Consider the following 13,754-nt stretch of genomic DNA (forward strand, 5'->3'; position numbering starts at 1 on the left):
CATCTAAATCTCATCTACTTCCTCCCTTCTTTACACTTGAGCGTTGCATGGTATTTACTACGACCTGTCGCCCTCAGGATGACCGTAGAAAAACCTGCAGGAACATTTTCACTCCACAGGTTCACCGAGCAGGCCACCTGTGTGCCCATACAGGTTTGACCACTTTCACCTGCTGACAGCCCGTACCCACACGAAAGGGCAGTTGTGACAAAGGCTTAAAGCATCAATTAAATTTACTGAAAAACATTTTATTATTTAAAAGACCGTTGGGTAGGACAGAATCCAAACAGAAGGACAGCAGCAAACAGAGCTGGGTAAATACCCACGGCACTGCTGACACTAGGTAGTTTAGACATTTTACAATAGAATTCAAAAGTTACCATGACTGAAAATCTAGACCTGCATGAAAAAGTCTGTAAAACTGACAGAGTTCAGTTAATAACAAAGAAAAACTATCTGCACCTTCAAAACTTTTTCATCTTCAAAGGCAGGATATTTTTTTCCCCAAAGGTGCATTTGAAGGGACAAAAACAGAGATTTCAGTTGAGCAGGTTAATGACGTCCCATTCAGGTCTTCAGCGAGGACTTGCCTGACCAGGCTGGTGTAGATCAACCTTTAAAGTCCTCTTTCTCTTAAGAACGGAATCCTGGAAAACACATGAAAGCTATAATCCGCCTTCATTTCCCAGGCCAACGGTAAAACTTAACAGCAGCTCGGTGATGACAACAGTCACAGGGAAACAAAGAACGGCATCCTGAGAATCCAATCAATAGTTTTGTCATTTTTAGCCCTTTGACCTGGAAACTCCATCATTAGAAGAAAGATTTCCTACAAAAATGGTTTTGAAGAAGGGTGTAAAATCATCCCTCCTCAACTTTATTCCACTGAATCCACACAACTCCAAGGGTGAGAGAAGCTTCTGTGCTTTAATTACAAGCATTTAATGAACTGAACACTTAATTTAACAACAGTTACAGCAGCTCAGGTCTTAGAGGAGCAGCAGATCAACCAGGAGGAGATCAATGCTCAGAAGCAACAAATAACACGTGGGCAGCATCTCAGATGCTGCAATAGGGGTGTTAAACTCCATCGCACAGGGAGCCAAAATAAAAAAAAAAACACATTAGATCGTGGGCCGAACAGGATAAACATTTATTGAACAACCTAAAACTACATTTTTAAAACTTTAAAACTGTAACTTTTTAACATAATTATGAACTAGATATATAGCATTACCTGTGATAATTCTAGTCTGAATGCTGTAAACTGAATTTGGCTGGTGATGATGCTAGTGCTGATAGTTGAAGGTGCTGAAATTGATAACTGAAAACAATGAAGGGCATAGATGAAAACACTGAAGCTAACAGCTGAAATGTTGAAGTTAATTGCTGAAAACCTTGAAGCTGATAACCATCTAAAATGTTAGCTAAATGCAAAATTAGCCTTAAAAACCTTTGGTTAGCCAAAACAACTAGTGTGTAGCTGAAAAATAGCTTAACTACAAAATAGCCTCAAAAAAGCTGAAATATTAGCTAAACTCCAAAACAACCTAAAAATCTCAGTAAATGCAAAAAAGTCCAAAAAGCTAACAGAATGCCAATTTTTAACTTTAACTTTAAAATCGTAAATTTTCAGCATAATTATGAATAATAAAAAGGCAGGAATATTATTCCAGAATAAATCAACTTAAACCTTAAATAACTTTCAATATTTTACTCTCCATAAAAATATATTTTGTCAAAATTATACAAGTTAGAAATAAGCACAAGGTAACATCGGGCCATTAATAACAATAAAACAAAATGATCTGAAGGGCCAGATAGAATTACCCAGAGGGCCGGATCCGGCCCCCGGGCCTTGACTTTGACACACGTGTGCTACAGGCTTCAGTTAGGCCTAAATAACAAAACCTTTCCATGTGAAACATCAAATGACCTTTTTACACTTTAGGTTTAGCTGAATTTAACACAAGTGAGTTTCAAACAGCACAGAAAAAAGGATAAATATTCAAGATCAAAAATGTCTATTGAAGAAATCTTCACTGTAATCTTTAAAAAACCTAAAAACATGATTTCTGTTGAGCATACAAGAGGAATCAAGTCTCTGCTACAGAGGAGATTTGTTTCAGAGGAGAAGAGTCTTTCCAGAGAGAAATACTGCATTGTGACTGTATGACAAAATCAGCTATTAAGCAATGAAGCTGGATTAGATCACATTTAAGTAAATCTCTGTTTTATTGTACATCAAGCTGCTGAAGCAAGCTACTAATGATGGTTAAACTAACATATAATTCAAATGTCATCATGGCCACATTGAGTTTGTCACTGCAGCATCATTCACATACGAACCCTCACAAATACTGTGATAACACAACCTGCACACACGAGCGCACAGACCTGCAGGCTGAGGAGTGAACAGCTGAGTTAGTGTTTGCATGCTGGGATCTGATGAGACTCATCCTGCCCTGATATGACCGCATTTCCTGTCAAACGGTCGCTTCATCACAGCGAACTCATCGCCCTCCATCTTTGTCATCTGTCACAGCTGCCTCACTGTCCTTCCCTCGGCCCGTTCTCGCCTCATTGGCTCGTTGCCACATTCATTTTATTGCAACGATAACCATCTGCTCTGGGACAAAAGGGGCGGGCTCAATGGAACTAAGACGATCAATGGCTAATTTTAACTCCAACTCTGCCGGTCCGGTAGGCACACACAGACACACACATATTGAAATCTGATGCAGTTTAATCCCGTAGATCAGAGGGGATCCTTCTTTTTATCCACATGCCACCAATTAAACCACATATTGTTTTCTTTTCATGTTTCATGGGCTACAGCATGCAAACGACAAACACACTTATTTAATTGCTTTTTTTTCATCTGAGTGGGTGTGTGCGTGTGTGGAGGGGGATTAGTAAAGCTGGTAAATGTGCCAGTGAAACATCTTGTTTGTAATGGATGTTGGATATTCTACCATGTTTTTGAGCCATACTTCAAATACAAATATGTCCACAGAATATTCTGGAAAATGTCATCCTGATAATGTCACTGTTCACTCTTGGTTTTACAGATAACTCGTTTTTGTTTGTGTCATTTTTTTTAAGAAACAAAATAAATGGATAGGTGAGAGTGCCAATGCTCCCTTGTGGAAAGAAAAGGTTGCATTTCCCACAATCCTCTGGGCCACAAACGAGCTAAGATTCCTGGTCTGGAGGTCATTCTGCTGCCAAAATTTCTCCCCGAGAGAGCACTGGGAGGACATGTCAGAAACAGCGTAGATTTATGTACCTATGCAGGTAATGACCAAAGGCAAGCTCTGTCTAATCTAAACACACCACAGAACCACACACACACACACACACACAGAGCTGAGGTTTTAGTCTGGTGGAGTCATCAGTTTCTCTGTTGGTGTGCTAATTTAATGACCCGACCACCACACAACCATGGGTCAATATAAATCAATAGAAAAGCCAGGAATGGCGCATGTGCGCTTTTGGAGCACGGGGGTCTGATTTAATATGTGGGCACCTTGGGTAACGAGATCCATACCTACACGTCTAGCTTTTATAGGCAGGGAGGGGGACCAAGCTGCGGCTTTGCTTCAACTCCACACACTTACAGAGGGGGGGTTTGGAGAACATTATACAGGATCCAGATTTCATAGAAACTGTTTCTGTTAGAAAGAACGACAACACTTCATCTGTAACCATCCATCTGATTCTCTATCAACCCCAACAAACACCTCATCTGGACTACTTTAGAACATTATTGAACTGGATTATTCTTAATCAGTACCTGCAGGGATTTGTCTTTAGTTTCCTTTATCTTTATGGGAGGTCATGGGTCCAAATTCACATGAACACTCTAAAAATAGACCCAAAGCCCCATGTTTGAAGCCAAAATATTAAGGGTTAAACCACCAAACGGTTACAGCTCATCCCCCCAGACATGTGATCAAATGCAGGAAACATGTTTCACACGTGAATTTTTGTCAATTGGATCTTTGATGAAGTTGTGTGTTACTATAGTAACCTTTGTTACTGTGGTTTCAGCTCTCTGCAAGTCATTGACCAGTCCACCCGTGCAGTTTTGGGTCATTTCCTTGCCAAGCCAGAGCACTTTTTGTGAAGTTGGGGATAAACCAAAAATCATGCGAGCAAATGTGCGTCTGGTGCAATTTCAAAATAAGACGTCTTTTTCGTTGTACTCTCTGTTTTCACCGTGTTGTAAACATTACGTCATCGTGGCAACCAACCCCAGTCTGCCCTACTTGTTACACGCAATAGGCCTAAGTGAAGTAGGAAATTTTTACGTCCGAAGGTGCTTTGGGAATTTCCCAGGAGGAGAGTGAATATGAAGTGCACGCCGGCCCGTCGCCTCCACACACACACAGCAAGCCAAAGGCTGGTCCCACCAGTAACTGAATCACTACCAACTAAATAGTGAAAGCTTGCATGGAGAAATGGCATCATCTGACTCAGAAGCAGTTCAAAAACATTCTGATAATCGTGGAGGATATGAACAAGATATGTAGCATTACTTGTGATAATGCTAGTGTGAATGCTGTAAGCTGAATTTGGATGATGATGATGCTGAAATTGATAGCTAAAAACGATGAAGATAATAGCTGAAAACGCTGAAGCTAATAGCTAAAAACGCTGAAGCTGATAGCTAAAAAGGCTGAAGTTAATAGCCAGCTAAAATATTAGCTAAATATCAAACAACTAAAAAACAAAAATAAAAACTTAGGTTGGCCAAAACAGCTAGCATGTAGCTGACAAATAGCTAAACTTAAAATTAGCCTTAAAAACTGAAAAAAGAATACATTAGCCAAAACACCTAGCATGTAAATATTAGCCCAACTGCAAAACAGCCTAAAAGCATTTTTTTAAAAGTCAAATTAGCCAAAACAGCTAGCATGTAGCTGAAATATTAACTAAACTCCAAAACAGCTTAATTTTTTTAAAAAAGTCTAATTTAGCCAAAACAGCTAGCGTGTTGCTGAGATATTAGCTAAACTAAAATAGCCAAAAATAGCCTAAAAATCTTAGTAAATGCCCAAATAGTCCAAAAAGCTAGCAGCATGGCAATTTTTAAAACTTTAAAACTGTAACTTTTTTAATTAACTATGAATAATAAAAAGACAGGAATATTATTCCAGAATAAATCAACTTAAATCTTAAATAACTTTGGAACATTTACTCTCCATAAAAAATTTTTTGTCAAAATTATACAAGTTAAAAATAAGCTCAAGATAACATCGGACCATTAATAACAATAAAATAAAATGATCTGGAGGGCCGGATAGAATTATCCAGAGGGCCGGATGCGGCCCCCGGGCCTTGACTTTGACACATGCTTTAGAGCAACTAATTAACCCATGAATCTGTGGGAGGAAGCTGGGGTGCCAGGAGAAAACCCACGCATGTACGGGGGGAACATGAAAACTCCACACAGAAAGAACCCAGTCCGGGTTTGAATCAGGGCCTCCTCATTATACCCCCATGCAGCCCCATCACAGAATCCATAACTGACGAACACTTTGCCGCCCCCCTGAATCTTGATGATCATCGGTCTAATACATAATATCATAACTTCAGTGATTCGTCTTTATTTGTGTCCATTTAATATACTGGGCATGATTTTACTACAGCATGATGAGCTCTCTAAAGACCAACATCAATTCAAAAGCAGCATGTTCACTGACAATAGCTCAAGTTTCAGAGGTCATTTTGGATCCGTCATGGCGTCAGAAACTCAGATTAGACAAACAGAGACGGCTGTCTATTTTTACCTCTGTGGTGTGCAATGTGAGGGTTGTTATTAGTTGATGCTGATGTTCTCTGAGGAATGCACTGGAGTCAGCATCTTCCTATTAACAAATAAACCATTTAACACATCTGAACTAGACTCTTCTTCTACACTGTGGTTTCCATCATGTCCGATTCAAATGCTGACATCTTATAACAGCTCGATGTACAGCAAAAGTACAATTAAAAGTAAAAGCAGACGTTTTTCAGAGTTCTTTCCTCACGGCTGGTAGCCAAGTGTCTCACATACCTGCTGGTTTTACATTTGATATTACCAAAAACCAATAGACTGGCTTTATGAAACGTTTGAAGTTTTGTATAATTATGCAGAGGAACATTTACATAATGTAAAAAGCCAGCATGTGTCTGCAGACTGAAACACAAATGACCTCCACATGGAGCGTTTTCCCAGAGGTGGCTTGTGTTAAACTGCATGTGAATGTTTGTGGTAATCCAGGACAGATGTCTGCTTTCACTGAGTGACAGAGCCAGCCAAAAACACACAGGCACGAGCACGTGCACATGCGCAGCAATTTTCAAATGTCCCTAAACAGATGGGCCATCATTATAAATGGGTCCATTAAGCAGCAGCTACCTTAATGTTGCATTTACAAATGCATACATATTTGTTCTGTCTTTTTCTCCTGTTTCTCCTGCTGACAACTCAATCTGTCCTGCAGCAGATTATTACGACACATCACGAACCAGTGCAATTTCCTCTATAGGAACATGTAAAAGAAAAGATTCTGGTCTATTTTAAAATATACTTTTCTCTCACTGAAGAATGTCTTCAAATAAAATGTAAAGGCTTTAAAGTTTAACTACAAACAAACCAAACACAAGAGCAAAGCCTGGAGAAGCAAATCTGTCCACTCCAACAAACACAAACACACAATGTCTGTTTTTCTAATACTAATGCACCATCGTACACACTCAGGGTCTACTTTGTGTTACACCTGCAGAATGTAAGCTCTTTCCGTGCAGCAGATGGTTCATTAACTGCTATTTCCTCCTAAGTTAACTCATAATAAGTATTTGGGCTGTAGGAAAAAAGAGATTCTATAGAAAGTATTGCAATCATTTATTTGGTAATACTGGTACTGATTTCACATGCTCTGGAAACAAATTTTAATGAATATTAGTGCTGCTACAAACAATTATTTTAATAGTCGACTAATCACCAATTATTTTTTCCAATTAGTCGACTAATCGGGTCATGCGCAAACTGGATATAAAACACAGATCTTAACTATCATTAACTTTAAACTAACTACAAATTAAGACAATAAAGAGGATAGTTTATTAAACTTGTAATGAATCGTGCAGCTTCTTTCCTTCTTTTATTTCTGGTATTAAAACAAGATTTCTGTATTTTCCAGAGTAAAAGTCGCAGCTTTTTTCATAGTTTAGCCAGGGGTGTGACTTATACTCAGGACCAACTTATTTGTGATTTTTTTTACATCAATAGGCTCAAATATTTGTTTTTTCCCAGTAAACACTGGTTGTCTTTTAGCAGTTCTTTCCGCTAACAACCACTAGAGGGCGCTGCATTTAAAGAATTTCCTACTGACAGTGGCAGAAGAAGTGTCGTCCAAAACAAACATGGAAGAGAATCTGATTGTTTTCCTCATAAAAATGAGCCCAAACGGCTCTCTTACTGTCAAAGGTTGCAGACTCCTGATGTAGTCTCATTAAAATAGTTTATAAATTATCAAAATCAAAGCACTATGAATGTTTTCGGAGAAAAGAAGCCAGTATAAGTGCTTACTTATGGTCTTTCAATAAAATGTATTGTACAATTTTCTTCTTGTGAAAAATTTATTATATTTTTTTTTTCAAATTCCTATTCGTTTAAAAAATAGATATATTAACAATAGATAAAGATGTAAATAATAGATATAGAGATATACTGTCTCTGTTACAGTCTTGTGATATACACAAAATATTTCTATAATTGGGATGTTTTGTATTTTCATTTGTATCATATCAATAGATTCTTGCCAATACACAATATTAAATATACAATCCGCTATTTATTGAAGTCTCCAAAAGGTAAAGCAAAGTCCTTTCAATAACTAAGAGTGTTAAATCACCAACTTCTCTCGGACTCAAACCAAAGCTCACAACTACATTATAACTAAAGGGCAGCCACTTATTTTGAGGAAGAAACCGCGATGACAGACGAGAGGAGATCATGAAAAATGAGCTGATGATGGGGAGAGAGGCGGAGAGAAAATGGAGAGGATAGAACAAGAAAGGGAGAGTGGAGAGAGGGAAAGGATGAAGATGGAGAGACAAATGGACTGGACGTTCAGATAAGAGGACAAGTGGATAAGAAATTGTAGAACAGGAAACGCAGAACGAGGGTGGATGAAAGAAGAAGAGACGACAGGAAATATTCTGGAGAATAAAGTGAGAATGTTGTGTTGTTTAACGTGGAAGGCTCATCCCCCTCCAGGGACCTCCTCAAAGCAGAAGCATTGTGGGTGTGTGCTGCTGGAGTGTGTAAAAGTGTGTATCTAATGGAAAGGTGAGCTGTGAGGTCAGCAGCAGTCTCTAGAGGAGCAGACGTCTGTGATATAAGGACTGAAAGGAGGTAAACATTCTACCTTCATGACTTGTTTACAAGAAAAACATTTCATTTCATTCGTTCTTTTGACTAAAACAACAAGAAAAACTTGAACCTGCTTAAACAACCCCGAAATCCATCCAGAACAAAGACATCACTCAACTCGGGTGACAACTGGAAAATTAGGCAAAGTCCTATTGCTAAAAAATCGGAATCATTTCAATTAAACATTTCTTTTCTGTGTCAAATAAGAACATTTGTTACCAAATTTGTGTCGTTTCATGGAAACTACTGTGAATTCACAAATTTAAAGTGTCCAAGCTGATAATTAAAGGCCCATTCTGATCCTAGTTTGACCTATTTTTAAAGTGTTGCATTGGTCTGGTCATTATGATAGTGCAGTTTTTAGCAAAACATTTTTAAAAAATTGTCTTTTTTTCCAGGACATAGTTTCTGCAGAGCGGCAGGAATTCATAAAAAAATTCACCTCTGAGTTTTGGCCAGGATTGTTGGCATGAAGTAAGCATGAAGTACTTCCCATAATCTACATGTTTACACTCTCTCCTGCTAGCTTACAGCCCCTCACGCCCCTGGATGCATTAGAATGGAGCAGAGCGATTGTGACCTGCTGAAAAGTTAAAGTAACAACTACAAGGATTTTTTACAGCATTTCTTCATCTGCTCGTGTTTCGCAACAATATGAACAAAGTGATACTCAGAAACATAATTTTAAATTCTTTTTTCTTCATAAGAACATGTTAAAAACACCCAAAACATGATTTTTATCAGTGCATGTGTAAGAACATTTTATCACATGCAACACAGAATCATTCACTCTGGGAAAGTGGACTCAGGTTTGGCTCCTCTGCATGTGCCTTGCTCAACCTTCATTTTGCAGCTTGCCTGTAAGCTGTGAGCACGCATCCTGAGCCAGGTTTTAAAGGGAAACAAGGGCAACAGAAGGGTTTTTCAAGGGAAACTAATGGAAAATTGGACTGCTCAAACACTGCCACGGGATGGACACACAAATACACACACACACACACACACCATTATTCCAGATAAATGCCTTGGAGCCAGGTGGCATAACACTCGCCTCTTACTAACCCTTTACTCCTCCCTCTGCACAGTCTACCCTCAAGTCAGACACACAAACCCACTGTGCATCATAAGTGTGCGATTGCCCCAGGTCTGGTTCAAACCGTCGACGTCTGTCCCTCGCCTTCAGGTTAATGGAGCTATGAGAGCTCAAATACTCTGCCTTAAAAACACACTAGAGGCCAGAACTAATCACCTAAATTTAATAACCATCTATTTTTAACCCATTGTCTGTTAAAAATTTCAAGTAAAAACTAAAGCTTTTACGACACCAGCTAATCTCTCATTCAAGGTGTCTGTAAAACTGCATTCACTGTTCAAATCCACCAGTCATGGGCTCCAGTCCATGATCCTTTTGAAAATCCACCAATGGAAAAGATTCAAGAACTTACACTGAAGGTGTTTGGAAAAGGTCTGAATTGTTACCAGTTTTACATCTGAAAATGTGGTGATCTGCATCAAACTTGCTAGTACGCAATTAACAAGAGACACAAATATCTATGCTAACACCAACACAGACACAGTATGACACACAGAGATCGATCTAACGCATAATGCTAAAGTTCCCTAGCTTGATGCTAACGTATAATGGGATTTCCCATAGGATGGCTAATGCTAACACTCAGTCAACCTTAACATTCAGTGCTGATAAAATTAACATCTTTATAAACTCACAGACATGAATTTTTCAAACTCTTTTAAGGACATTTTTCTAAAGTAACCATTTGTGGTCTAAAACATTGTATTTTGCTCATACTTTCTTCTTCTGGAATAAGGTGTACTTCTATAGCACGTTGCCACCTAGTGGCCAAACTGAGACGCCCTGCAGGAGAAGCAGAACAATTGTTGGCGCTTCTTTGTTTGAGAATCCATGTAACACTGGATGATATTAACAATCTCCTTATAATTTCACTAATACATTCTACTGTATTTGAACTGTATCAGATTAATATGAATATCTTCAAAACATGTATAGACTATTAATGTATTTCTAAACAAATGTGTCTAAATGTGTAAACTCAAAATTGAATTGAATTGAAGTGAACTGAGTCGATCGAAAGAATCGAAAAGAGTCAAAGTGAATCAATTCCAGAAATGATCAATGATAACCAGCCCTATTTGACCTGTGGCGTCAAACTCAATCACACAAGGGGCCAAAATCCAAAACACACCTTAGGTCACAGGCCGAACAGGAAAAACATTTATTGAACACTCTAAAACTACCAATTTAAAAGCTTAAAACCGTAACTTTTTAACATAATTATGAAATAGATATGTAGCATTACCTGTGATAATGCTAGTGTGAATGCAGTGGCGGGCCGTGCATTTCACACCTAGGCCTTCAGTAGTGCTCCATCGGAATCAATCCAACCCTCATTAACTATTTTATGGCAATAAAACTTCTACTGCAGGTACAGCTGCCACACACACACCAAAAGCATAAAAAATAACCTGATAAAATTTCAATATTATGTAGGGAGATAGCAAAATTTTACTCACCAAAAATCCAGATTATTTAAACACAAAATCCATCCTTTCTATCCTCAAGAAGATTTCAATCACTCTGTCGTGCAGAATCCGTGCGTTTCGCAGATGGAAAGTGTTCCGTGGCTGTGATAAGCTGGAAAATGTTCTGGTATTCCTGAAGCCTCTTGTGGTCCAGGAGGGAGACAAACATCAGTTTTTGTGATCTTGAAATCTGATCTGTGTCTGGAAAATAATATTGTTGGTAGTGCGCGAGGATTTTGCGCTGCACGCGCCCGTGGTGCGTTCAGGGGCCTCGTAGATTTCCTCGTATCAGCTTCTCTCCGGCTCAACGGAGTCACGGAACTCCTTTACCCGTGCCAGACAAAACTGTGCCACAACTTTACCCAGACATTCATTTTCCACCAAAAATCAGACGATGAGACGCTTTCCACTGGTAACATCTTCAAACCTGACACGCCGCTCCTCGGCACCTGTGTCCGTCACATAACGCAGAACCAGAGCGAGCTGCGAGCTATCCAATCAAAGCTCGTGAAAATGATGACGTTTCCGTGCGCCTGCTAGCTGGCCTTGGTGTCGCCTACTCCAAATCTGATTGGTTGAAGCAACAGTTTGGTCGACAATTATTTTATGCTACAGGGCCCGCAGAACTGATTGTGAAGGCCTCCGGGCAGATTTCTTTGACCCTAGCAACAAATGGTGCTGCAATGTGATTGGTTAATGCTTAAATAGGAAAATACACGTCTGGAAGCAGCGCAACCAGGGAGACAGCAATGAAAGGACGAAGACAGAGCATTTGGAATTATAGAATACGTATTCACGGAAATAAATAATAATTAATATCAGTCTGTGATTCAGATATTTTTAGGCCAGCAGAGAAGGCCTTGCAGGCCCTGACGGCCCGCCACTGTGTGAATGGTGTAAGCTGAATTTGGGCGCTGAGGATGCTAGTGGTGATAGCTGAAAATGCTGAAGTTGATAGCCTGCTAAAATATTAGCTAAATGCCAAATTAGCCTAAAAGCTTTTTTTTAAAAAAACCTAGGTTAGCCAAAACAGCTAGCCTGTAGCTGAAATATTAGCTAAACTCCAAAACAGCCTCAAAAACTAAAAAAAAGTCTAAATTACCCAAAACAGCTAGCATCTAGCTGAAATATTAGCAAAAAAATAGCCTAAAAAATCTTAGTAAATGCAAAAATAGTTCAAAAAGTTAGCAGAATGTTAATTTTTAAAACTTTAAAACTGGAACTTTTATAACATAATTATGAATAATAAAAAGCAGAATAATTATTCCAGAATAAACCAACTTAAACCTTAAATAACTTTCATTATTTTACTCTCCATAAAAATACATTATGTCAAAATTCTACAAGTTAGAAATGAGTGCAAGATAACATCTGGCTATTAATAACAATAATATAAAATAATCTAGAGGGCTGGATAGAATTACCCGGAGCCATTTTCGGCCCCCGGGCCTTGACTTTGACATATGTGACCAATGTGAATGTCTCCCACCCAACTCACTCTCCCTGATTTAGGAAGCAGATCTGTAGCAAATACATATTCATATTAAGCTTTGATAGTGGGTAACAAACAAACCTCCAAAGTTCTGTTTGTAAAAAAAAAAAAAAAAAATCAACTGCATCCACTGTCAACTGGGGAAAGGTTCTTAGGGAACGACAAAGGACGTCTGGCTTTTACTACCAACAACTCACTCTACGAGTCTCTCCCTAAATCCAAAAAGGCATTGTGTTCCTCCTACAAAGCAACAAGGCAGACTCACTGATTTCCCTGATTAGTGCTGTGACAACCAACCCAGCTGTATGCTGATGTACCCCCCCCCAATCCCCCCTCTTATTTTATCCTGATCTAAGATTTCCTGACATCAGGGGTTTGGAGAACATCCTCTGGAAGAAAAATCCTAAATGAAACAAGGTCATTTAATGGAGATGAGCGGAGATGAAGGACTAAAAAGTCAAACTGAGAAATGTGCTGAATTCAGATTTTTACCTTCAGATCATCTTTTTTTTTAAAACTATGGTCAGATATTTAATTAAAAACATGTTTTAAAAGCATCTGTCTACTATAGTAACCTCTGTTCACGTCCTTATGACTATTAAAGCTGACAGAGAAAAGTTGAAGGCCGGATGTGAACTGAAATCTGAGACTCAAACACATACATCCAGCAGATTAGCACTGACCGCCATGTGACAATGTGCAATAAAAAGCTGAAATGGTCTGCAGCACGCGAGGTCCATCCGAGTGAACAAACAAGCACAAACCCAAGCGGCCGTACAGACGCTCATTAACCTTGTAATACCCTTCCAGTGCGGACTCACTGAAACCACAACCAGCACAAATTGCTCCCATCATCTCCCTGCCTCTCAGCTGGTGGTTTATTACATGTGGTTACAAATTCAACCAACCATCCTGCTCCTCCCTCGAACTGGTAAGAAAAAACACTCAGCGGGTGACTCATATACTTGGGAAACACGGTTTAATCTTTAAGTCAAAGGAAACACCATGACGGTAATAATCAGTTCCCTCTGTGGTCGTTCAGTCAGTCGGTGGTTACAGAAGAATCTATTTTGACCAGAAAAAACACAACTTTTTTTAGGGCTGTTTTCCTATGCAGAATTAAAGAAAACACCTGCTCAGGGCTACGATGCTAGAAATGTGAAGGGTTCAAACCACAGGCCTCAAGGGCCAGAGGTCCAACATGTTTTCAACCAACCTGCTATTGAAGCACCTTATTGGCTAAACACACCTGATCCAGGTCACCCCCCCCCCCCC

At 39.1% G+C, this 13,754-nt stretch overlaps 2 protein-coding genes across 4 annotated transcripts in view; both read right to left on the minus strand.

Annotated features, from left to right (window-relative positions):
• tle5 (TLE family member 5, transcriptional modulator) overlaps positions 1-13,754 on the minus strand; it is a 439,890-nt gene that overhangs the window by 286,162 nt on the left and 139,974 nt on the right. The gene's annotated exons all lie outside the window — the stretch shown is intronic.
• Positions 1-13,754, minus strand: part of arhgap5 (Rho GTPase activating protein 5) — a 52,976-nt gene that overhangs the window by 12,183 nt on the left and 27,039 nt on the right. The gene's annotated exons all lie outside the window — the stretch shown is intronic.

Source organism: Oryzias melastigma, linkage group LG4 (genome assembly GCF_002922805.2).
Source record: "Oryzias melastigma strain HK-1 linkage group LG4, ASM292280v2, whole genome shotgun sequence".
Lineage (NCBI taxonomy): Eukaryota > Metazoa > Chordata > Actinopteri > Beloniformes > Adrianichthyidae > Oryzias > Oryzias melastigma.